The sequence below is a fragment of the Ambystoma mexicanum genome, chromosome 8 (assembly GCF_040938575.1).
Source record: "Ambystoma mexicanum isolate Mex_15411 chromosome 8, UKY_AmexF1_1, whole genome shotgun sequence".
NCBI lineage: Eukaryota > Metazoa > Chordata > Amphibia > Caudata > Ambystomatidae > Ambystoma > Ambystoma mexicanum.
Genome location: NC_090929.1, coordinates 316,625,241 through 316,650,155, shown reverse-complemented (window position 1 = coordinate 316,650,155; position 24,915 = coordinate 316,625,241). Strand labels below are relative to the sequence as shown.

At 48.0% G+C, this 24,915-nt stretch overlaps 1 protein-coding gene and 1 long non-coding RNA gene across 3 annotated transcripts in view; both read right to left on the bottom strand.

Moving 5' to 3' along the window:
* LOC138473579 (uncharacterized) overlaps positions 1-5,847 on the bottom strand; it is a 129,753-nt gene extending 123,906 nt beyond the window's left edge. Inside the window, exons 1-2 of one of the 2 annotated variants that reach the window (XR_011268794.1) lie at positions 5,754-5,847; positions 5,533-5,658 (exon numbers count right to left, since the gene is read on the bottom strand). This is a non-coding gene — a long non-coding RNA (uncharacterized lncRNA). The remainder of the gene's footprint in view (positions 1-5,532; positions 5,659-5,753) is intronic. The other variant, XR_011268795.1, reaches the window with a different exon arrangement.
* Positions 5,848-10,749: 4,902 nt separating this feature from the next.
* The window catches only part of DPP7 (dipeptidyl peptidase 7), a 3,316,481-nt gene continuing 3,302,315 nt past the window's right edge, over positions 10,750-24,915 (bottom strand). The window contains exon 11 of the mRNA XM_069612152.1: positions 10,750-11,474. The gene's annotated coding sequence lies outside the window, so the exon portion shown is untranslated. The remainder of the gene's footprint in view (positions 11,475-24,915) is intronic.

Sequence of the window (24,915 nt, the reverse complement as noted above, 5' to 3'; positions counted from 1 at the left end):
GCCTCTAGAATAAGCTTACATGATATGCACGGGCTCCATTTCGATCTCCGCAGTCACACAGTAGTTCTTTGCGAGGAACGGGAAATGATATTTCATGTGCCTCATAAACCTCTTTGAAGCATAAGTTATCAAAGGGAATGTTTCACAAACTGTGACTCCCTACATTCTTTCTGTCTCTGTTCCCTGTACATCAAGGTCGAAAAACAATTGACCCTTATGAGGGTTGGTACGTGCACGACCATACTGAGCACCTACTGAAAAAATGAAATGCGATGAACTGACCTTCACTCCGAACGCAAATAAATTCTCTTTTTGCTACTACATATCAGCAGTCACTCATGAGAACCGTTACTCCTGACCACGTGCAGACGCGCTCTGTTTACGAAACCGTGCGGGTGGCTGCCTCACATTCCAAAATATAGGACGCCAGTCTAATCGAAGTAATTGTGGTGTTGCCTTCTTACATAGACGCAGTAAAGAATTGTAGTACATTGTCTACCAAGTTGCAGTGCACGGTACGATAGTGGTAACAAGAATAAAGTACTGTTTCACTTTCTGCTGCCACTTATAAGTAATGCTTACCTTTCGACACAAGGTCCCATAAGGGTTTGTTTGCAGAGATTTTGGCGTACAACTCAAAAACGAATTGACCATGGCAGCCATATCAAAAGAATGCTACGCACTTGATGCTGCGGCAGACCCAATCGGTGAAAGCGCAACATCTTGACGTACAGCATGCCATGGATTAGCCAATAGAAATATTATCCACTGAGCGAACAGGGAAGTGGGACCACGGAGCGGACATAGATATCACTAATTCTTAGAGTACTTTTTTTCTTATCATTTTAAAGGAAACTACAATAAGATTTCTCACAAAATTTACAAAAGCATGCTTTGGGGAACAAGCCCCTGCCGCAAAATTGATGACAATCCGTCCAGTGGTTTGGCCTGTAGCCGTGCGCAAAGTTTTTGCCCCATTCAGTCTATGGGAAAAAAAGACGTTTTGGGAGCCCCCCCTATAACTCCCCTCCCCCCTGGACGATTTCTCACCAAACTTTACAAAAGAATTCAGAGTGGCCCATATACTTCATATACTTGTTTTGCAAAGTTTGGTGAGGATTCGTCCAGGGGGAGCAGAGTTATAAGCCGCCCAAAAAGTGCTCTTCCTATGGAAACAGCAACTTAACCATAACTACATGGCCACTACCGTGGCGCTATATATATATATATATATATATATATATATATATATATATGGCGTGGCCTGAGCTCATGCAGTGAATACGTTACCTGCCTGAGCTCCCACTAAGATCCTGTAAAAGATCCTGAATGCAGTGCTAATCGGCGACTACCACAACTCTCAAATGCATATCCAGGGGGCTGATGGCCGCGGCAGGAGCTGAGGAAAAACCGAGCCTGGGGAGCTGATAAAACGATTGGGAGAGGTGCAGGGTTCCAAGATGGCGCCCGCGCCGACACTAGCCACCCAGCGCTTGGAGCCGGTGTCCCCGCCTGACTCTATGGCAGATTGTACAACCAGAGGTGTGGTCAGATGTGTTAAGAGTGGACCGGGGAGTTAGATCTGAACGGCCAGTCATGCGGGGGGAATCCTCGCCTGAATACATGGGAGCTGGAGTGAGATTGAGGGATAACCACCAAAGCCGCAAAGTGGGAAAGCGCCGACTGTGCAGTCGCATGCATGCCCCTGAGCACTTTCCTCTCTGGTCTATTGACGGCAGCCCGCTGTGCCTGGGGAACGACCCAATTGGCTTGCTGCAGTCGGTACATTAGTACTCTATGCTGGGGCAGGGCGGCACATAAGATTTGAAAGTACATCCCCTGCTTCACTGCCGTCCCATAGTGGAAAAGATACGTTTTTGGCAAACAATTCTGACATAGTGGAACCTTGGGAGTCCCAATGGCTCTAGGAAATGGCCTGCAATGTGATTGATGAATGGTGTTTCTAGGCCCCCCTCTCTCTTTCAAATGCCCTGGACACTACATGGAGTGCCTTACTTGGTGCTTCTTAAAATAATCTCATAATATGCCATACTGCCTCAGGGATGCGTGGGAGATGCATTCCCCCCAGCAGCCTATCAAAAGCTGAGAGATAGCAACGGAGGTGCTAGTTGCTGGAAGACAAACATTTTGCAGTCAGTACAGATGATCACACTGACTTTTGCAGGATACTTGGGCCGGGACTGTGATATCAAGCTTCTAGGGGACGCCTGTGTGGGTTGCCCGTGGTTGGTGCCCAGCATTGCTTGATAACTCACCCCCGCTGGGGTACACTAACACGAAAGGCTATGGAGAACTAGCACAACTGCGACACTGGAGGACTAGGCCAGATCGGGGCGCCTTTTCCCCATACCACTGAGTAAGTGTTAGTGCAGAGCCCACACCACCATTGCTCTTGATCACTGCATGTAGGGGGAAAAAAGAAATCCTTCTATCACCACAACCCCTATGAGAGATCTACCTACCCTATTTGGAAATTATGCAGCCTGTAGGTCATAATTAAGGCACAACTTTCACCATGCCATCCACTAAACAGAAGTGCACGGGCACGATAGTGGAATCCTTCGCCAGTCAGGGGAAAAGCCCAGACACAACAATCAGAACCCCCAGAGGGCAAAATCCTACCTGCCATTGCTGCTTCAAAATCCTCTCAGGAAAACAAAATAGAGAAGGTAAAGGTGGATGTGCAACTCCTGTGGCAAGATGTACGCTCGCTGCCAGAAAGGATCCCAACCAACCACAGAATCGCTTCTGAAAGAAACAGTTACCACCACTGAGGACCTAGAGTTAAGGATGAAGGTGCTGGAGGCAAGAAATGCCACGCTGGAAAAAAGGATGCGGAGGGCAGATCTTGAAGAAACAACAATCGAGTGCTGGGACAACTGGAGGGAATGGATGGCATGAACCTGACTGCCTATATTGAGAACTTACTACTGCAGGAAGTGGGACCGGGGAAACTATCACAGGGTTTCGCTATGGAAAGGGCCCACCAATCCCTTCAGAAGAGGCCCCCACTGGGATCGTATCCCAGACCTGTCATATCTAAGATACTAAACTTCAGTGACAGGGAGGTGATTTTGCAGTTCCCCAGGTAGGGTGGGGAGATTCAGAGGGGCAGTTCCACGATCGCCATATACCCAGACTATACACCCATGGTGCAAAAGAGAAGGAACATGTTTGTGCCCACCAAGGCGAGGCTTCGGAAACTGGGGCTCAAATATATGCTCATCTACCCGGCCAGACTAGAAGTAATGCACAAGGGGAAATCGCTATTCTTTGACAGCCCGGAAGTAGCTAACATGTGGTTGGACCATAATGCCTTGGCCGCCGAGGAGGACGGTGGCGGCCGGAACGAGAACAGGACAGTCCCTTGAATTATATGGGCAGGGCAGCCTTGACTAGACGACTGGGAACACTGCTGGCTAGCGGAACCCACCATGGCAGGCGCACGCCCCAGGGTGGATGGCCCAGCAGAGTGGATGCAAGGACGGAACTACAGAAAATTATTATATTGCTGGAACAGCAATCCATTAGACATTAAAACCTGGACGTTACAGAAGTCACCTCATCAATGCTGATTCGATCACCACATGCAATGGGATGCACAATAGAGGGTGTGGGGAGTTGTTACACACTGTGCGTAACTCTGAGATCCCTGAAATAGTTGACACTTGGCATGGGTCTTCTGCTGGTTCCTTAACCTGGTACCCAATGGCCTTAGAGGTACAGGTGAGCCTGAACAGTGTGATGCTGTTGAGCCTTGTTTTGACCCTGCGTTAATGGGTCGACTATTTGGGTTATGTTTGGTTTGTTTCAAGAGGCTTGGCACAAAATGTTATTGGAACGAAGGGGGTGGCTTGGTTTTGAAACACAACTTACTGTATGCTATCATCGTGAATACGGGATGCGTGTGGGAGTTTGATGATGAGGGACGCGAGTCGAGAGGCTGGCATGGGAGAGCCTGCGTGGGCGCAGATGGAAGATGCTGTTGGGGTGCTGCTGAGACCTGCGGATGGCGTCAGTTAGGATACTGACCTGGAATGTGAGGAACTTGAGCTTGTACATGCACAGAAACAGAGTGAATTCCTACTTATGTAGGAAAAAGATATCCATTGCCCTATTTCAGGAAAACACACTTATTGCCTGAAGATCAGGATTTGATTGTGACTCACTGGGGAGGGTTTGCTTATGGTGCTACATACTTAAGTTCGCTAGAGGCTTATTTGCATGGATAGATGCAGCAGTCTCCTTCCAGCTCTTGGAAATGAGGCAGACAAGGAGAGGAGGTATTCCAGCTCACATGCGCTCACTGAGTGGTTGGCTGGGTCTGAGGCAGGACGTCTTGTTTCTGTGGGGTGTTGATTTTAACTGTGTCCACGACCCATTACTAGATAGGTCATCCCCCCGATGGGGGTGGGGGAACTTCTCCTGCCACTGGGGCCCTTCACGTGGCTCTGTCACAACTAGCTCTGACAGATGTATGGAAGGAACTGCACCCGAACATAAAGGTTTTATTCACCCCTGCAAAGGCTGTACAACAGAATAGATTACGCTTTTATCAGTATCAAACAATTAGCAGAATTCACTGGCGCCGAATATATGGGACGCACAATATCCAACCACTCCCTGCTAGTGATTACCTGTGAAAATTGATGACCTAGGCCCATTATTCCAACATGTCAATTAGGTCCAGTCTGAAACAACTATGAAACAACTTTGGCGAGTTTCCTAATAAAGAAAATTCACAATTTTGTGTTTTTTGTTTGCAGCATCTTGCCCTTGAGTCACTCATTCATACAGTGTATTTTTCACAATTGTTCACAATTTCATTCAATCCTCAAGCCCAATTTTTGGCAATACAGATTTGAATTTTTTTTTTAGTGTGCCAATATACACAGTGGCCCTCATTACGACCTTGGCGGAGGACCATGGTGCAATTAGCACCATGGTCCATGGCGGTAAGGGTGCAATTCCGCCATGGTGGTTGGCGGACTTACCGCCCCATCCCGACCTTGGCGGGGCGGTAAGTCCCCAATCCCCATTTTGCCCTTCCCCATTCCCATTCTTGCCCCATAGGGCATAATGGGAGTGGGGAAGGCGTTAATTACGCCACCGTAAATTACGGCGGCGTAATTAACATCAAGGTCCCTTAGCGCCATGGATTTTAACGCCTGCAAAAAGCAGGCGTTAAACTCACCATGGCGCTAAGGGAACTCGTACTCAGGCGGAGAGGGTCGGCGAAGTTTACGCTGGCGTAAACCCCTTTCCGCCAGGGTCGTAATGAGGGCCAGTGAAATCTTGATGCCCCCTCTTTTTGACTCCCTCTACATGTGTTTCTCCATCTCTTCAGATGGTTCATCAGGAGGGTATTATGGTCTGTATTTAATTATTTGTGACATAAGTTACTTGTCCTGCAAAATAAGGGAACAAGAATATTTGAATAAGATACATATTCTAACATTGGGTCCATTTCGAATTGACTATATTCGATCGATATGGCCATTTCATACTTACTTAGATTATTAATTTCATTTGGTGCTAGTCTGTTGTATTGTGCCCAAGTGTATTGTTATTTGAATTTAGCAGTTCTTTTGGCAAATCTCTCATGCCTATGGCGTTGTCTTCACATTAATTTGCCATCTAGTGAAAGAAGACAAGTAGAGTGTGAATCCTATTATGTTTGCTCGCCCTATTGCTGTCTTCAGTATAAGGTATAGTGGGATTCGAATTCTTACCTTGGATATGTATTTAGATCTGTTCCTTTTTTCTTTTTTCTTTTTGCCTTTGGCCGAACCGCATGGGAGATCCGATCATTTTCGTCGATGCGGATCACAAAAAATGGCCGTCTATATATTTACATACTTCATCACGCTATTGCGTGAGGATGTCATTACGTGGCCCGTTGTTGGTGCGGCATATGCGCAATGACGTCACGGCATACAACGCTCATTAACGTCCTGATTTTTAGCTTGTCATTCATATTGACGGACCCGATTGTAAAGTTACATTAATTATGTGTGGAGAATTGTCTCAAGGTTGCAGAAACAGGTTATAAACCAGTGACATTCCTAATTCATTAGTGCACATTATGTAAAAGATTTCTGAAAAATATAGAATTTTTTTAATGGAAATTAAATGGAAATCTCTTATTGTTGATCTAATAGTACCTATAATGTTTTCATTCAATAAAATAGTTAGACACATATATGCATTGCATTTTTCGATTGCTAGTGATTATTTAATCCCAGCATTATGAATAATAACATAAGTCCTTCTGTTTTTGCAAAATAGCTGGCCCATTTCTCTGTAGATTTGCAATAATATTGAAACAAAAATAATTTTTTGGAGCGCACCAAAGTGCCCTTATTCCAACGTAGCCGATGCCGACAGACGCTTTGCGAGAAGACCCTTTCAGGGAAAAACCGCCGGAGACCATGGTGCACTTCCTGCGATTAAAAGTCGGAAGTGTTGACAGCTGGGGCACTGTTTGGGAAACCCTGAATGTGGTAATTAGAGGGGACATAATAGCCAGCGTGGGGGTATCCAGAAAAAGCTGCAGGAATACTTAGAAGATAAGATTCATATACTGGAGGCTGCCCAACCTCGGCTGCAGACGACAGAGACTGATCGTACCAAGTGACTGCTGTGCACACAAGCTTGCGAAAAAGTTATGCAAATTCGACTATACAGTGCAGGTGGTAAGCTCACACGCCGAAGGTGACAAATCGGGGAGGATGCTAGCATGGCTGTGCAAACGAGAGCAACCCAAAAGCACAACCACTTTACTACTTAATAAGTGTGGCGATCCGTGCCGGTCCCAAACAGCAATAAATGACACCAGTTGTATGCCAAACTATATAGACATGACACACAGGTTCTTCCAATTAGACTCCCGAGGCTAACAGCAGAACGGGTGAATACCCTGGAACAGCCTTTCACTGTGGAGGAACTGGGTGAAGCGATTATCTCCCTATCTAAAGGCAAGTCACTGGGGAGCGATGGACTCCCATCAGAGTTTAGTTCAACGCTTACTCCTGCTCTGCTGAAGGTATTTGAGGAGGCCTATGAAAAGGGTTTGCTCCCGGCTAGCATGAGGGAAAAGCTGTTCATCCCTATCCCTAAGCCTGGGAAACCAACCGAGAGGTGCGTTTCATATCGCCCCTTAGCCATGTCAAATCATTATGTGAAAATACAAACCGCAATGCTTGTCAGCCCTTTACATAAAGTGATTAACTCTCTAATACATGCAGACCAAACGGGATTAGTGCCTAGTCGCAACACCACACTGAATTTACGCCGGTTACAACACGTAATTGATCGGACCGACCCATGTGAGGCGCAGTATGTTGTGGCATCCCTTGATGCTATCAGGGCCTTCGACTCTGTTTTCTGGTAGTGGATGTACGCAGCACTGCAGGGTTTTGGGTTTGGAGAGGGCTTCATCCGCTGGGTTGGGCTGCTGTGCACAAGCCCGGTAGCTAGGGTGAAATCTGGTAGGCAGATATCACAGGGATAGGACATACACAGAGGGACATGTCGAGGGTGTCACAAATGCTGTATATACTGGCCCTGGAGCCCTTAGCAGTGTACATGAGACAGGAGTATCAGGAAGCTGGTATAGAGATTGGGGATCTAGGCATCTTATATCTTCATATGCAGACAATGTCCTACTCTACTTGTGTGAGCCTGCACATAACCTACCCATAATTCTTGAGGTACTAGACAAATTCTCCCGAATATCATTCAGCAGGCAGAAATCCTGTATTTTTCCCTTGGCAGGGCTTCAGGACAGGATATTGCAGATCTGCCGGACTTGGAGTTGCAGTGGGAGACACACTCCTTCAGGTACCTGGGCATTCAGATAATACACAAACCCAGGGATATGCACATAAGCAACACGCTCAGGGCGGTAGATGGAGTTAAAGGATCTATGAAATTCTGGGCTAAACTGTCACTATCCCCCATGGGCCGGATAGCCATAATCAAAATGATTGTTCTCCCAAGGCTGCTATACGCTTTCACAAATGTGCACTACTACATTGAGGCAGCGTTGTTTCGTGCTCTTGACACCACACTTAGAGACTTCCTATGGGGACCGGGAGGGCACAGGATAGAACTTACTGCTCTGAGCCTGCCTTACCGAGATGGGGGAGTACAGCTTCCACGACTAGAGCTTTATTACCTAGCAGCTCAATTTAGCTGCCTAGCAGCGTGGTTGTCTGATGATTTCACGTCTGAATCTAGGTTACTTCAGATGCTGGTGCGCCCTGCATGGTTTAAGGAGGTTCTGTGGGTCCCAGAGTGTTGTCTGGGTTCACAGACACAGCTAGTTGGGCTGGGCAGACAGGTTTGGACAAGGATGCTGAACATATTGCATTTAAAACACCCTTACTCACCGAATGTCCCCATTGCGGCTGATGGGAGGAACTGGGCCTATCCCCTTGAGGAGACATGTATGAGAATGGGTCTTTCAGGGGTTTGGATAGCATGAAGCAGAAGGAAGGTCTTCCCAGGGGTCAATTCTTAGGATGCATGAGAGTGACAAGTGTGGCTAAGAGCAAATGGAAAGAGTGGCCTGCTGAACCTGAAGAAACAGCGCTCTTGAATTTGATGGATGCAATGGAGGATGACTGGAGACCTGTGTCTAGATTGTATGGATGCCTGCTGGACATGACCAGCAATAGAAATGTGCATTGAAGGAGAAATGGGAAATTGATGTTGGTCAGGAAATCACTGAAGCCCAGTGGAACTACGCTCTATTATTTGTTAATAACGTGTCACGGAACGCACAATTGCGTTTGATACAACTCAATGTGCTTCACTGCACGTACATGACCCCGAGCACAGTGGCTAAATGTAATTTGAAGGTAGCACCAACCTGCCCATGGTGTCACAGGGAAGGGGCTGATCTAATGCACATGTTCTGCAAGTGCACTCGGGTGAATAGCTTTTGGTCCCAGATTGAACAGGCTTGCACAAGGGCAGGGATTGCTCGATATATTTGGGGTCCACTCGAGTGTTTACTTGGCGCATACCCCAGACCTAGCAAATATAGACATGTGAACAAGTTCATGGATCTTGTATGCGTCCTGGCAAAAAGGCGCATAGCCATGTCAAAGAAAATGAACAGTGCCCTCAATGCAAAATGTGACACAGTTACTTCAAACAATGGTGTTTGGCTGAGACAACGGCCTGGCATGGAACTCTGGGCGGGGCCGATGGTGGACTAGCTGTTAACTTTGAAGCCTGGAACGTCCTCATCCTGGCAATGTTCCATTCATCAGACGATAAACCACCATGAAGGCTGAGCTGTAATGTTTTACACTTGGATTATTGCACAAAGCATGGAAGCGCAATCACAGTTGACTTGAGAACCTCCCTCGCCCCAGATCATAAGAACTCAGACTACCCACATGAATCAGTCGGAATGTATCAGCCAAGCACTGACCTCCCCTACGATTCAAAGGTTATACAAGCCTGTTTTGCCTCTTTTAGGATGAGTTGTTCCCTCTTCTTTTTGTGTTAGTTTTTGGGGTTGTATGGTTGCAACTGTTTTCGAGGTGAAATGTATTGTAATATCTGCTTTGTTGTAATAGTTGTGACATGTACTTTTGCTTACTTACATATTGTCTGGCATTGCATACAGGTTACAAGAAACTGCTCCAAATAAACAGATTAAAAAAATAAAAATAAAAACAAAATATATATCTATATATTTTAACATACAGATTTAATGGCATAAAGACTGTTTTGATAAATACGTGATTTGAGTGCATATGATAAAGAGAAACCTGCGGTGACATATCTGTGGTATCTGTTATTTTATATGAGTGTTTGTCTAAGTTCTGAGTACATCTACCATGGCCTTGTTTGCCCCGGTCTCCTCTTTTTTGTATTAGACAAGCATCCACATTCCTCTAGCAAAGATATGCCTTGAAAGGAACTTCCTATGTACCCAGAGATGAATCTCTGCAAATCTCATTAGGAAATACATAAAGAAATTAAATGCAACCATTGCTGCTAAATGGCTGCAAACAGACACCTAAAAAGAAAACGATAAAGCATTGAAAAAATACACCAGTGTTGCCTGAAAGAAGAAATACATCTGAAACAAGTCATCTTTCAAAGGTTTCTGCAAACAAAATACCAAATGAATGCCAGCAGATAGGCAGAGTGTGTATAGTAGTATTGTTGAAAGTTTGGGCTTTAACCAACTAAGTTTACTGCTATATAAAACGTTTTCTTGGATGGTGAACTGATGCTAAGGGAATTCATAGACGATCAAATGCTTAAGAACTGCAATCTTGAACATGGCACAGATGAAAGGGAGCCACTGATTCAGCATGTGCAGTATGAGCATTAAGGCAATCGGGAGCACATGTGGTATTTTAAATGCCACTTGTTTTGAAAATATCGCTCAACTATGAGTGGGATTGCCTTGAATGTTTACTGCATGAGCTACACAAAAAGAACAAGACTGGGTAAATATGGGTTATTTACCTTGTACGTAAGGTGGTATAATTCCCATTGCATCTAGAGTCCAAATTACGTAATATTTAAAAGAAATGAAGGTATTTACAATTCTACATGTATTTACAGTTAACACCACACTCATGCTGATGCCCCCACTCTAGTTTCTTGACTATGGAATCAGTTTTTAATCCATATACATAGACCTATTAAAGAAGTTGAGAATTGTAAGATGACAAGATGGAAAACAATAACATAAGTGAAATTCTGTACATTTTTAATATGATTACTTATACTCCTTTCCCACAGTTATACGTCAATTGTCATAAGTAAACATGTTAAATAGAAATATAAAAACTATAGTGTAAGACTATATTAAAACAAATGGACAGCACATCAGTCAGTCAATAAGAATGAGGGTATATGTAAGGTCTAGTCCATGGACGAAAAATAAGATTGTATGTTTTTATATGATTGTATGCAATTCTACATGTAAAATGTGAAAAATACACTTTATTTGATATTATTTTTTTTGTAGCTCTCACTGTTGGCAAGAAGGACACTGTCAATACAAATTGTAACGTTCCATTGCCAGGCAAACATGTCTTATTTAAGAAGTGTTTACCACCTGGTTCAAAATATTGTGAACATTTTCCATAAGATTTCCTCATCTAGAAAGGACGACATGCTGACATAAACAGTTTGCTTATTTTTTATGAATGTGTAAATACTAGTTGTGGGTATGTCCTACTCTCACGATGCAGTTGTTGGTTAATTCTGTAATTCTGAGTGTAGATGCCTATTTGGCACCAATCTTCTAATGCCAAGGTTTATCTGAGTTTTTGTTGTGTGGGTTCCCTGCAAACATTCCACTTAATTTCTCCCAGGCTGTTTCTATCTTAGCAGCCTTCACCCATTGTTGAATGATTTCTGCTTCTAGTTGACGAGCTTCTTTGACAGAATCTGGATCAGCTGCATTATATCCACTAGGAAACAGAAAACAGAAATTACATAATCAAAAAAACGTATTCAGTTTTTAAAATTAGATCTTTACAATGAAACGACAGTAGATAATCAATCAACTTGATGAGTGCACACTATCAGTAATATATTTAAAACATGACATTCTAAACAGAGGAGAAGAACAAGTTACTTACCCCTGCTAACGTTCTTTCGACTGAATGTTCCTCCCACGTATTCCTTATCTTTTGATACTTCCAATATCCAGCTTAGCTGCTTCTGAAACTTTTTCCAGCAGAGGGTGCTGTATGGCGATGCCTGTTGACTCGATGTCCTTCGCAGGCCTTCGTCTCAATGTCGATGTCACCAAAGGTATATATAGCACGTGTAGCACCCGTTGGCTTCATTCCATTTTTACGAATGAAGGATTCATCCCATACCTGACGGTTACTCCTCCTGAGAGAGCGCAGACTGTAATCACAAGGGAAATTCTACTGCAGGGGTAAGTAACTTGTTCTTCGAATGGCTTGTGTCCTCTCACGTATTCCTTATCTTTTGATACACTCCAAAAGCAGTTTCTATTCTTACTGGAGGAGGAGTCAACATTTTTCGTGACAATTTAATATTTAATAGTTTTCATGGGTGTGTGTCCACGGAATGCAACACTGCTTTACCAAATACAGTTTCCTGACCTGAGGAAGAGTCTAAACTATAATGTCTGGTGAAAGTATGTACAGACGACCATGTGGCAGCCGCACACATTTCTTTTATTGGTACTCCCCTCTGTAATGCAGAGGAAGTTGCCATCCCTCTGGTCGAATGAGCCCATAGGCCTTCTAGGGGATCTATTTCTGCCAGTCTGTAGCATTCTGACATTGCCAATATAATCCATCTGGATAATGTCTGTTTGGTGATAACCATACCCAATTTGTGGCCTGAATTGCCGACAAACAATTGGTCATCCTGGCTTATCTTTGCGATTCTAGTGATATAGACGCTTAGTGCATGTTTAGGGTCAAGCCTGTGAAGCTTCTCCTCTTCCTTCCCACGGTGTGGAGAAGGGAAAAATTATGGTAAAGTTGACATTTGTGTGAGATTAAACTCAGAGACAATATTGGGTAAAAAGGTGGGTTTTACCTTAAGCACCACCTTGTCCTTATAAAACAATAGTGTAAGGAGGTTAAGGCTGTCGCCAGTGAAGGGCGCTTTACTGTCTGCTGTTTTCGCCGCGAGTTGCAATCTGTACGATTTGTGTCCCAAGGAGCTGCCTGAAACTTTAGAAGCTACTGCCACCTTAAGGACACATGCTCCGCCCCTACCAGGAAGCTGGTCCTTAAAAGTAAAGCAGGACCTCCCTTTGAGCGTTAAGCCCGTCGCCAGTGAAGGGCACTTTACTGTCTGCTGTCTCTGCACCAGTTACTGAACTTGTTCCAACGACACCGGTACAGAGATTTAGTTGCTGGCCTTCTGGCCGAAAGCAAGATCTCCATGATGTCATCCGGAAGGTCCCAATCCTTGTTTCTCAGCCTTTCAGGAGCCATGCGTGAAGGTTAAGTGTCTTGACCTCTGGATGGAGAATGTGACCTTCCTCTTGTGAGAGAAGATCCTCTCTTTTTGGAAGACGTATTGGAGGGCAGATGGACATGTCCAGAAGGTCCGGGTACAATGTTCTCCTGGCCCAATCCGGGGCAATTAGGATCATGGTTTTCCTGAACCTTCTCAACCTCCTGATTACTTGAGGGATCACAGGGACTGGAGGAAACGCATACAGGAGTGGAAATTCCCAGTCCACTACAAACGTGTGCCCTAAAGCTCCTCTTGGAGGAAATTCCCTTGAGCAGTACAGTTTGCACTTCCTGATGACACTGGTCGCGAACAGATCCACTTGTGGGGTTCCCCAAAGGGCGAAGATGTCTTGAAGGACATCCTGAGCTAGTTCCCACTTGTGGGAGACTGTGCTCTGCCTGCTCAGAGTGTCTGCCGCTGTGTTTTGCTCTCTGTCTAGATGAACTGCCGACAGAGAGATCCCTTCTTGTATTGCACAGAACCAGAGCTGCATTGCTTCCCTGCAAAGTGGTAGTGACCCTACTCCTCCTCTCTTGTTGAGGTAGTACATGGCCACCGTGTTGTTCGTCATTATCAGGACATTCTTTCCCTGTACAGAGGGCAGGAAGGTCTTCAGCGCTAGTCTGATTGCCCTCATCTCCAATAGGTTGATGTGTAGTTTGGACTCCGATGGAGACCAACGACCGCTGATTGTCAACACATTGGCGTGAGCTCCCCACCCTCTGAGTGAGGCGTCCGTCACTACCGTTATCTCCGGCCATGGTTGCCAAAAAGATTCTCCCCTGAGGATATGTTCCCTGCAAGCCCACCATTGAAGATCCTGTGCTACTCTGGTTGGAACTTGCAAAAGATTTGACATTTCCCCTGGGAATTGGGACCATTGAGTCCTGAGGGCACATTGAAGGGCTATCATCCACAAGCTGGCTTCTGGAACCAGAAAAATGCAGGATGACATATGACAGAGCAAACTGAGAAAATCAAAGGCCGGTAGATACTGGGCATTCTGGAATTTTGTTACCATCTGCAGAATGTGGTGAGCTCTCTCTTCGGGAGGCGAGGCTTAGCCCGAACAACTATCCAGGACTGCTCCGATAAACTGGACTTTCTGTGATGGTATCATGTTTGACTTTTTTAAGTCCAGAGCAAAGACTAGTTTGTGAAGGAAGTAGCAGGTCTTGGACAGATGTTCCCGGACTTGTTCTGGAGAACGTGCCCTGGTCATCCAATCGTCCAGGTAGGGGTAGACATGAATCCCCCATCTCCTGAGACTCGCTGCCACCACCACCATCAACTTGGTGAAAACTCTCGGGGCAGAGGTCATGAGATGTATTGGCACATGAAAGTAAGCATTCTGAAGGTCCAATGATACCAACCAGTCTTAGAGTTGGAGAGCCTGAATGATCTGAGAAAGCGTAACCATCTTGAAGTTGTCCTTCCTGAGGAACTTGTTCAAGTTTCTCAAGTCCAAGATGGGTCTCAATCCTCCGTCCTTCTTTGGTATGAGGAAATATGGGGAATACCAACCCTTGTTCCTCTCCGCTACAGGTACATGTTCTTTTGCACCTTTCTGTAGCAGGGTAAAGACTTCCTGCAACAGGAGCGGGTCTGGATGTTTGGCAGAGTTGTATCCTGGCGGGTGATTCTGAGGTTTCTTTTGAAAAGGAAGGCAGTAACCTTGGGATACTGTTCCAGTGCCCAAGCATCTCAAGTAATGCCCCGCCATTCTTCCAGATGCTGTGAGATCCTGCCTCCCACCGGAGTCTTGTGGGTCAAAACCTCAGAGTGGTTTTGCGGCAGCTGCATCAGCGGCTGAAGGGACAGTTGCCTTTGCTTGGACAGATCGAATACCCTTTCCTCGCCCCCAAGGAAATTTCCTTTGTCCTCTTTAACTGGCCTGTCCCCTTCCTTTTCCAAATGAGGAATAAAATTGAAAGGGATGACCCCTTCAGGAAGATGAGCCTGTGTAGGGGCGTTGTTGAAGTTGTCATATAGCAGCACTGAGTGATTTTGCTGCCGCTTTGGAGGTCTGCAGCTTCTCCAAACTTTCATCTGCCTTGCTGCCAAACAACCTTGAGCCGTCAAATGGCATATTGAGAAGCCTTGATTGCACATCCGGTGCAAAACCTGACTTCCTCAGCCATGCAAACCTGCATAGCACCGCACTAGACGCCATGGACATCCTGATACTGTCAGCTGTGTCCAAACCTGATTGAAATCATTCCCCTGAAGCCTCCTTTCCATCCCTTACTATGGATAGGAACCCTTCACGTTCCTCGCCTTCTGGGATGTGTTCAGCTGCCGCTGTCATACAGTCCCACACGGTACATGTAAATCTTGCAAGGGTGCAAGTTACATTTGTAGATTTTAAAGCCATGCTCCCTGACTTAAAAATCTTTCGAGACCATGCATCAATATTCTTATCATCCCTATCTGGGGGAATTGTAGGATATGCAGCATTTCTAGTATTAGTAGCTGCCTGAACTACAAGACTTTCAGGTGATGGGTGTTTACTCAAATATTCAGGATCTGAAGAACAGGGCCTATATTTGGAAACATATTTTTTATTTACTGCCGGAATAGATTCAGGGTTTTCCCCATGCAGTGTTCACCCTTCTTTTTGTAAAGCTACATGAAAAGGAAGTATGGGGTCTTGCTGAGGTCTCCCTGAAAGGATGTCAGTCATATCATCCTTCTGATAAACAGGTGAATTTCTACTCCACCCCATAAATTCAGTTACCCTGTTCATCAACTTTCTATATCCAGCATCAGCATGCTCAGCCGGATCAGGCTTTTAAAATTCATATTCTGGAGATGTATCCAGAATACTTGCTGACTACAAGCACTCATATAAATCTGCCATCTTAGATTGAGGGTTAATCAACTCTTCCGGGACTTGTTTTGTACCAAATTTCACACCAGCAGGTGAAACATCTTCTTCTGCAGATGAATCTCCCTCATAAATGAAGGACATGGTTCTAAAGAAATCATGTCTATTTTCTGGATGAAATATCTTCTCAGGGGAGAGGGGGGGGAAGTGGCTACAGGGCCATGTGAAGAGACGCGTTCTCGGAGGAGCTCCTGCCGATCCTGCCATGATCCGCATTAAAAGTGCTTACAATGACGCCCGTAGGAGATGAAAACATGTGTGCATGCACATGAACTTGTGGAGTGGGACTGCAAGACACCTGGAGTCCACGAAACGGGTTGTGTAGGAAGATCTGAGCCCAGTTGTGATCGCGGCGACCCGAGCCGCTCGGATCCAAATTGGCGCTCTAACAAACAACAAAGGGACTATGGAGCGGAGAGATTGAGCTCGAAGGGATAAGTGACACCGATAACCCGCCGTGTCTCCGTCGAGCAGGGCAAGCCTACCTCGACATCTTCACACCGCACCAGAGGAAGACTGCTGTGTTAGGCATGCGCTGTAATATGGCGATCTGACGGCCCCCACGGCCCCAAGAACAATATATACAAAAGCAGGCTGCAGCTATACGCGGCGCACACACAGGTGCCGCCGCGGTATGGGCAGATTGAACACACAGCTGCCGCGGCCGGGGCCCAGAGGCTGTATGTGCTACTTTGTGTTGGTGCACTAGGAAAAGGCTTTGAAAGGGCGCTGCGCCCAGTGGATAGCATCAGCGTGCAACATTGTAGCCCGGGGCCTGCGAGGAGTAGTGAGCGGCAAAGACCGCACTCGCGAATACTGGCAGCTGCTGGAAGGAAACGTATGTCAAGCACACGAACGACACAAGGAGAGACTCAAGGGAAGCACAGAAGCTGCCAGCAGATCAAGGCAGATTCTCCATGTGACCTGGGACACCGGCGATACTGTGAGGTGCGACAGGTCATAGGAGACCAGGTGCGCCCCAGGGGGTCACCCCCAATAAGCATTAGAGGCAGTGGATGGCATAATACCAACGTGTCTAACTAGGATAAACAAGGCACCACACCAGAGTATACCCACGAGAGACAGTGCCCAGTACTGGGTCACGCTGGAGCACATCATACAGGTGCCAACATCAACACTCCACATGGGTGGGCACCCAGATGGAAGCTGGCTCGGAATGAGCAGTCTACACAGCAGCTGCCGCGGCTAACATTGAAAAAAGGAGGTGGAAGGGCTCCATTACTTCACGCAGCGCGAGCCCTGGACACAGGCTGCTACACCAAAGCCTTTGCCTGCGAGACTAACACCCCTGCAGCGGGGGAGAGGGGCCCGGGGTGGCTAAGTGCAGACGGCTTCAAATGCATTGAACACACAGAATCGACTAGCAGTGACGCTGGTGGTGGGAATGGCCCCAAGACAGTATGGGGCCTGCGGCTTGCGGTGGGCCAGACCAAGGAGCCTTTGTGGGAGCACGGACACGGTTCCCCCTCGCCGGCTCTGGGTGGTGCTGCACAAGGTAGGCAGGAAACTGCAAAACATCGAACTGTGGGCATATATAGGAGTGTCATTGGAGACCCACCACAAGGGAAGCGGCTCTTGATCCGTTGAGGTGTTGCTGGGGACACAAGCTGAAGTCGGGGGTCTCTTTGCCGCACGCAGTGGACACAAGAGCGCAGACGGCAGGACCAAAGACCGCGCAAACAGCGAAAGCCGCGCAAGTTACTGCAGCCTGATGGCGTCCAAAACGACCAAACCCAAAGGGAAACAGTCCTCGCTGGACATTTTCACTAAGCCCAGCCAAATCAAGGAAGGAGTGGGCCCACTGGTGCACCCTATGCCCGAGAAGCAAGGACCACCTGGAGGTGATCAACAAATCCTTGAAGACATCACTGTGCTGAAAATTGCTTGGGAATCTAAACTAGACGACATGCAGACAGCCCCAGAGGCCAAGATAGACGCGGTTAGCATCGATGTAAATCTCCTGAGGCAAGATGTCAGGGCCATAGAAGAACGTACTGGTCTACTGGAGAAGGACATGAATGCTGGCACAGAAACCAACAAAGAAAACAGCAGAGAGATTAATATCCTGCAACAGAAAGTGGAAAACCTGAAAAACAGAGCTGAGGAGGCAGAAGGACAGGCTCGGAGGAACAACATTCGCATAGTGGGGCTGCCGGAAGGGGCGGAGACCCCCGATCCCACTGAATACATTGAGGCCATGCTACAGCAGGAAATAGGTGCAGGCAAGCTGTCCCAAGGATTAGCAGTGGAGAGAGCCCACTGGGCCCAGACCAGAAGACCACCGGCGGGAGCTCCATCCCGCCCGATCATAGCTAAAATACTGTGCCACCGAGACAGAGAGAAGATCCTGGAATTCTTGCGGAAGGGCGGAAGACTCTGGCTTGAAGTATGCATTACTTTACCCTGCAAGACTTAGGGTTCAACATAACGGCAGAGCGGTCTTCTTTGAGACTCCGGAGGATGCAGAGAGATGGATGAAAGGGAAGAACTGCCCTGAAGGAGCAGGTGATCGGGAGTCCATGGCAAAGGATAAGTGAACTGCTGTCTCTCCCCCTTCAGGGCTAGGAGTAGTGGGTAAGGGCTGATTGATGTATCTTTTGACAGGTGCCCGGCATGTGCGGGGCTCCGCTAAGTATCGAAACAAGTGCACTAGGTATTGCACATGGGAGCAACACCGTAGAACGCAATTTCACCCCCCATTAGGGAGTTAAGGAGGGATACTGTAGTTTAGTATCCACCTGCAGCGACCTTACACCGGCAGCAGCAAGGTGGGGTTCGAGATGCAGAGAGCCTGAGATCCAGGGATGGATCTGGGCAAATGTTGGGGGGAGGACGGGGAGGGAGGCGGGGTATTAAAGGCTGGTTATGGTTGAGTAAGGGTAGAGAGGGAGGGATATGGGAAGTTAAGGGGGTGGGAGTAGGGTGTGGCTTGGTGTGGGGAAGGGAGGGTGGGAGGGAGTTTTGATGGTAATACAAGGAAACTCCCCAGTATGTTCACGAACACTGCTGAAACTGCACAGGAGAAGAGAAGGGAGGAGGGAGGGCGGAGTGGGATATGGTTAGAATGGGGGACTTGAGGATTGTGACCTGGAATGTGAGGGAATTAAACACATATATCAAGCGTAATAAAATCATGATGTACCTGAGGCGGCAGAAGATAGACATAGCTATGTTACAGGAAACCCACTTGACTAAAGAGAAATTGGAGCTGATGAAGAGTAAATGGATGGGGACTAACATTGGGGCCACATACTCAGGGTATGCAAGGGGGGTCCTCATATGGATAGCACCCCACATTCCCTTAAAGCTACTACACCAAGAAGTCGGAACGGATGGCAGAATAGTGCTAATCAAGGGGGTGCTAAGCAATAAAATCGTCAACTTGATTACCATTTACGCCCCGAACAATGACACTGTGCAATATTTCAGAAATACATATGGCACCGTCAGCCCATATATGGGCGAAACAGTCGTAATCGGTGGGGACTTCAATTGCACATTAGACCTCACGAAGGACAGGTCTGATGATAAGAAGACCAGACCGAATCCAGCGGCGAAGGCCCTGGGGTCCTTCAAACAAGATTTCCAGTTGACCGAGATATGGGGGGAACTGCACCCGCAACGCCGAGAGTACTCACACTATTCAGCTCGCCACGACCTGCATACCAGGTTGGACTACATATTTGTGGCGGATTTCCTAGTAGATGAGATCAGAGAGGCAGAGTATAAGGCAGTGGTCCTATCGGACCATGCACCTTTAGTCATGACATGGCGGATCTTGCCGCCCAGGCCGAGGATCCCCTCATGGAAACTCCGAGCGGAGACGCTCAAGGATACCATTTTCAGAGAGGACTTAAGGGGAACCATCCAGGAATATTTTGAGATAAATGTGGGAAGCGTGGAGTCAGCTGGAACGTTATGGGAAGTATTCAAGGTGTTAGTGAGAGGGGAGGCGATCTGGAAAGTGGCCAGTTTACAAGGGGGGATAGTGGCTGACCTACAGACTACAGAAAGGGAGATCGAAAAGATAATGCACGCAGGACGGGAGGCCCCACAGAGCACAGAGACGGTGCAATGTGTAGCAGAGAAGTGCAAGGTCCACTGGGAGAGATTGTGCAACCTGAACTACAGGAAATACGTAGAAAGGCAGCATGCTCAAGGGGATAAACCAGGCAGATTGCTGGCCTGGCTCTGTAAAAATGAAACCCAGAGACAAGTGATACGAGAGATGAGCCGCGAAGACAGCACACTCGCAGACATCCAAGAGGGGGTAAACAAGTGCTTTCAAAGATATTACCATAAACTATACACAGACAGTAGAGTAAGTGGAGGACTAGACATGAGTGAAGTATTAGAGGAGATAATCTTGCCCAGATTAGGGGACGCAGAAAGGGATGGACTGGAGGGACCACTTGAAATGGATGAAATAGAACAGGTAATTCGCACCCTACCCACTAGCAAGCCCCCGGGGCGGACGGGCTCCCTGGGGAGTTTGATAAAACATGCATGTCAGACCTGCTCCCACACTTGCTAGCTATGCTTAATGAGGCGTTTGAAAAGGGCAGGCTGTCAGAGACCTTACGGGAGGCGATCAGGTAAACTAAACACAGATTGTGGATCTTATAGACCGCTATCGATGTTGAATCAGGATAGTAAGATCCTCACAGCGGTGCTGGTAAACAGGCTGAGGCCAATGATCTACTCCCTAAGGATCAAACAGGATATGTCCCCCAACAGTGCATCTCCAATAATCTCAGAAGATTGCACCACATCAGAGATCAGACCAAGGAGAGCACCAAGGAACTGGCATTAGTCTTGCTAGACGCAGTCAAGGCTTTCGACTCAGTCAAGTGGCCATGGCTGCTGGCTGTCCTAGATACATTTGGACTAGGACCTGTGTACTTAAAATGGGTGAAACTATTGTATAATGAACCAACGGCCAGGGCCCGGAAGGGCCCGGTGGTTTCTGAGCGATGGACCTTAAGCAGAGGCACTAGACAGGGTTGTCCTTGGTCCCCGATGCTATTCATCCTGGCGATAGAACCAATAGCTGCATACCTCAGGCATTACTACGAGGAGGTGGGAATCAGGACGCATGGCGAGCAGCATCTGATATCGCTATACGCAGATGATGTGCTGCTGTATTTCCGATACCCGGAGGAAAATCTGCAATACATATTGGAGGTACTAGAAAGATTCGCACAGTTGTCGGGTATAGCAATAAACCCATGGAAATCTAGTGCATTCCCCCTGGGCAGATACATAGGAGTGCTGAAACGCGATCTACCTGCGAACTACCTGTGTTACAGATCAATTGGGCAGTGGACACCTTTCAATACCTGGGCATTGACATATACCACACACCCGAAATTGAACATGAAAATAACACTGTGAAAGCAGTGAAAGGAATTCAACGTAATATGACATTTTGGACGAGATTGCCCCTGAACATGATGGGGAGGACGGCCTTGCTCAAAATGATAGTACTACCTAGGTTACTACACAACTTTGCAAATGACCCATATCTAATACCCGAACAATTTTTTTCTAACCTGCATAGCATTTGCAGAGGGTTCATCTGGCACAACACCAGGAACAGGATAGCCCTCTGGAAACTGCAGAACCCATACGATCAGGCAGGCATAAAGCTGCCCAAATTCGAGGTGTATTATCTGGCGGGCCAGCTGCAGTACATACCGAGATGGTTATCAGAGGACACTAACCCTGAGCTACGGCTCTTACGTGTGGACAGCTCACCTTACTTCCTAAACGAATGGATGTGGGTGACAGATCCCCCGGAAGAAAACAGATTGGCGCTGCTGGTCCTAGGTAGAAAAATCTGGCACAGAGCTTGTGCTGTAATGGGGAATCCACGCCCATGCTCCCCGCATATCCCCCTGGTGGCTTAGACGAACAGTTAAGGCGGACCATTCGGGAATACTGGGAACCGGTGGGTGTGACAACAGTGGGAGATGTCTGGCATGAAGGGTAGAAGTTGGAGTTCAGCTCACTGGTGGCAGATACGGGCCTACATGGTGGACAGTATATCACACACGCTAGGCTGATGAAACTGATACTGAAGATGTGGTCAGAATCAGAAATTACCCAACAACCAGACACAGCAATAGAAACTTTCCAAGCGGTGTCAGAAGGGGGTCACAAAGTCTCCAGAATTTATGAGATATTGATGTCCAGGGTGGGTACAGAGGTAGTCAGAGTAAGGCATGGATGGGAAGAGGAAAGCGGGGAGACGATAGATGATAAGGAACAAGTTACTTACCTGTAACTGTTGTTCTCCAGCATGGGTCTGGCATGGATTCACATGCTCATGAATATTCCCCGTCGTCAGGCTGGGAATCCTCGGTAAAGAAAAATCAGTATCAGTTTCGTTTCTGATGTGTCTTTCGTAGTAGTAACCAATCACTGATCTCTGCGTCATACTGACCACAGCCAATGACTGCCATCTCCCTACGACCCGCCTCTGGCAGCCATCTTCAGATTTGGTAGCACGTGAAGTGGCAGTATGACCAAGTGAAGAGCCGCAGAGGGGTAGGCGGGAGGGTTCGCATGTGAATCCATGCCAGACCCATGCTGGAGAACAACAGTTACAGGTAAGTAACTTGTTCCTTCTCCAGCATGGGGTCTGGCATGGATTCACATGCTCATGAATAAAAGAATACATAGCAGTGCACACATGCACAACCACGGGAGGTGGCAACAGGTTAAACATTAAGCAATACCACAACTCAACATTAAGCATCTCTTACCTTCTCACCAGGCTCACCTTAGGCGAACAGGTTGCGCAGCACTGCTTGGCCGACCCTGGACTCCTCCCTGGAATCCCGGTCGACGCAGTAGAATTTCGTGAAGGTGTGCGTCGACCTCCACGTAGCAGCCCTGCAGATGTCCAGCAGGGGCACACCAGATAGGAACGCCGTGGTAGCTGCGATCGCTCTGGTGGAATGGGCTCTCGGACGGCCAGGCAGCGGTCGGTTTGCCAACCGATGACAGTACATGATACAGCCGGAGAGCCATCTGGAAATGGAAGCCTTTGAGAGAGCCTTCCCCTGATTGACAGGTCCAAAGTTCACAAAAAGTTGTGACGTCTTCCGAAAACTCTTCGTGCGGTCCACGTAGAACTTCAGCGCTGTAGCCACATCCAGCGAGTGCAAAGTCCTTTCAGCCGGCGACGAAGGTGACGGGAAGAAAACAGGCAACACCAAGGGTTCGTTGAGGTGGAAGTCCGACGGCACCTTGGGCATGAAGGAGGGGTACGTCCTGAGCACTACCCTTGTGTCGTGAAAAGTCAAGTACGGGGGCTTGCAGGAAAGGGCCTGGATCTCTCCCACCCGTCGTGCGGAGGTGATGGCCACAAGAAACGCTGTTTTCCACGACAAGAACTTCAACGGAGCTGAGTGCAGAGGCTCGAACGGAGGTCCCATGAGCTTGGTCAGCACCACGTTGAGCTCCCACGCCGGGGCCAGAGCCTTCACCGGCGGGAACGATCTGAACAGTCCCTTCATGAATTCTTTCACCAGACGATGAGACCACAAAGACGTCCGTCCCATGGTTCTGGTGTATCGGGAGATCGCAGCAAGATGAATCTTGATGGAAGCGTGCGCCAGTCCAGCCTTGGCCAGCGTCAGCAGGTACGGCAGTACTTGAGGAGCTGTAATCCGTAGAGGGTTAATCTTCTGTGCGTGGCACCAGACAGAGAACTTCTTCCATTTGTGTCTGTAGCATTTAAGAGTTGAGGACGCCCTGGCCTTTGCAAGAACCTCTCTGCAGTCGGCCGGTATGTCGTAACCTCCAAACTCTAACGCTGCAGGAGCCAGGCCTGCAAGTTCAGCGACTTCGGGTCGTGATGGAGGATGGCGCCTCCTTCCCTGGAGAGAAGATCCGCGTCCACTGGCAGCTTGATTGACGGGGACGCTGACAAGTCCAGAAGGTCCGGGAACCATATCTGCCTCGGCCACGCAGGTGCGACGAGGATCATCCTGCACCGTGACCTCTTGAGCTGGTTGATGAGCTGGATCAGCAACGGCAATGAAGGGAATGCGTATAGGAACAGGCCCTCCCAGGGGAACGAGAAAGCATCGCCCATGCTCCTCGGCTGGGGAAACCTGCTGGCGAACCTCCGCAACTTGGAGTTCGTCGCCGTCGCGAACAGATCGATCTGGGGTGTGCCCCACCGACGGAAGAGGCGGTCCACTAGATCCTGTCATAGTTCCCACTCGTGGCACGAGCGCAGCTCTCTGCTGAGCGAGTCGGCGATGGTGTTTTTTATTCCTGCCAGATGAAACGGCACCAGAAATATCCCTTGGGCAATGGCCCAATGCCACAGATCCTGCACCTCCTTGGACAGGGCTGGGGATCCGGTACCGCCCTGCTTCCTGATGTAGAACATGGTTGTGGTGTTGTCGGTGAAGATCCTCACCACCTTGCCCTTGAGGGACGGAAGAAAGGTTCTGAGGGCCCAAAACACTGCACGGAGCTCCAGAACGTTGATATGGAGGGACTTCTCCGTCGGCAGCCAAAGTCCCCTCGTGTGCAGATTTTCGGTGTGCGCTCCCCACCCTTCCAGGGAGGCATCCGTGGTCACTGTCTTCTGGTGGCCGGGGTCTGGAAGTCCATGCCCGCCGTCAGATGCGCGCGGGTGCCCCACCACTGGATCGCTCGTCGGAAGCTCTCATCGAGTGTGATCCTGTCCTCGAAGCTGCCCGTCATCTGGATCCAGCGAGCGTCCAGGAACTCCTGTAACGGGCGCATCCGAAGCCTGCACAGGCGGATGAGATAAATGCAAGAAGACATCATTCCGAGGAGGGATTTGATGGACCTCACCCTGGCCGCGTCCGCAACCAGCATCCGCTGCACCTTGCCCAAGATGGCCCTCGTCCTTTCCTCCGATGGAGAGGCCAGAAGCGCCACTGTGTCGAGTTTCGCTCCCAGAAACAGTGCGTCTTGTGCGGGCACCAGGTGGGACTTGGCATAGT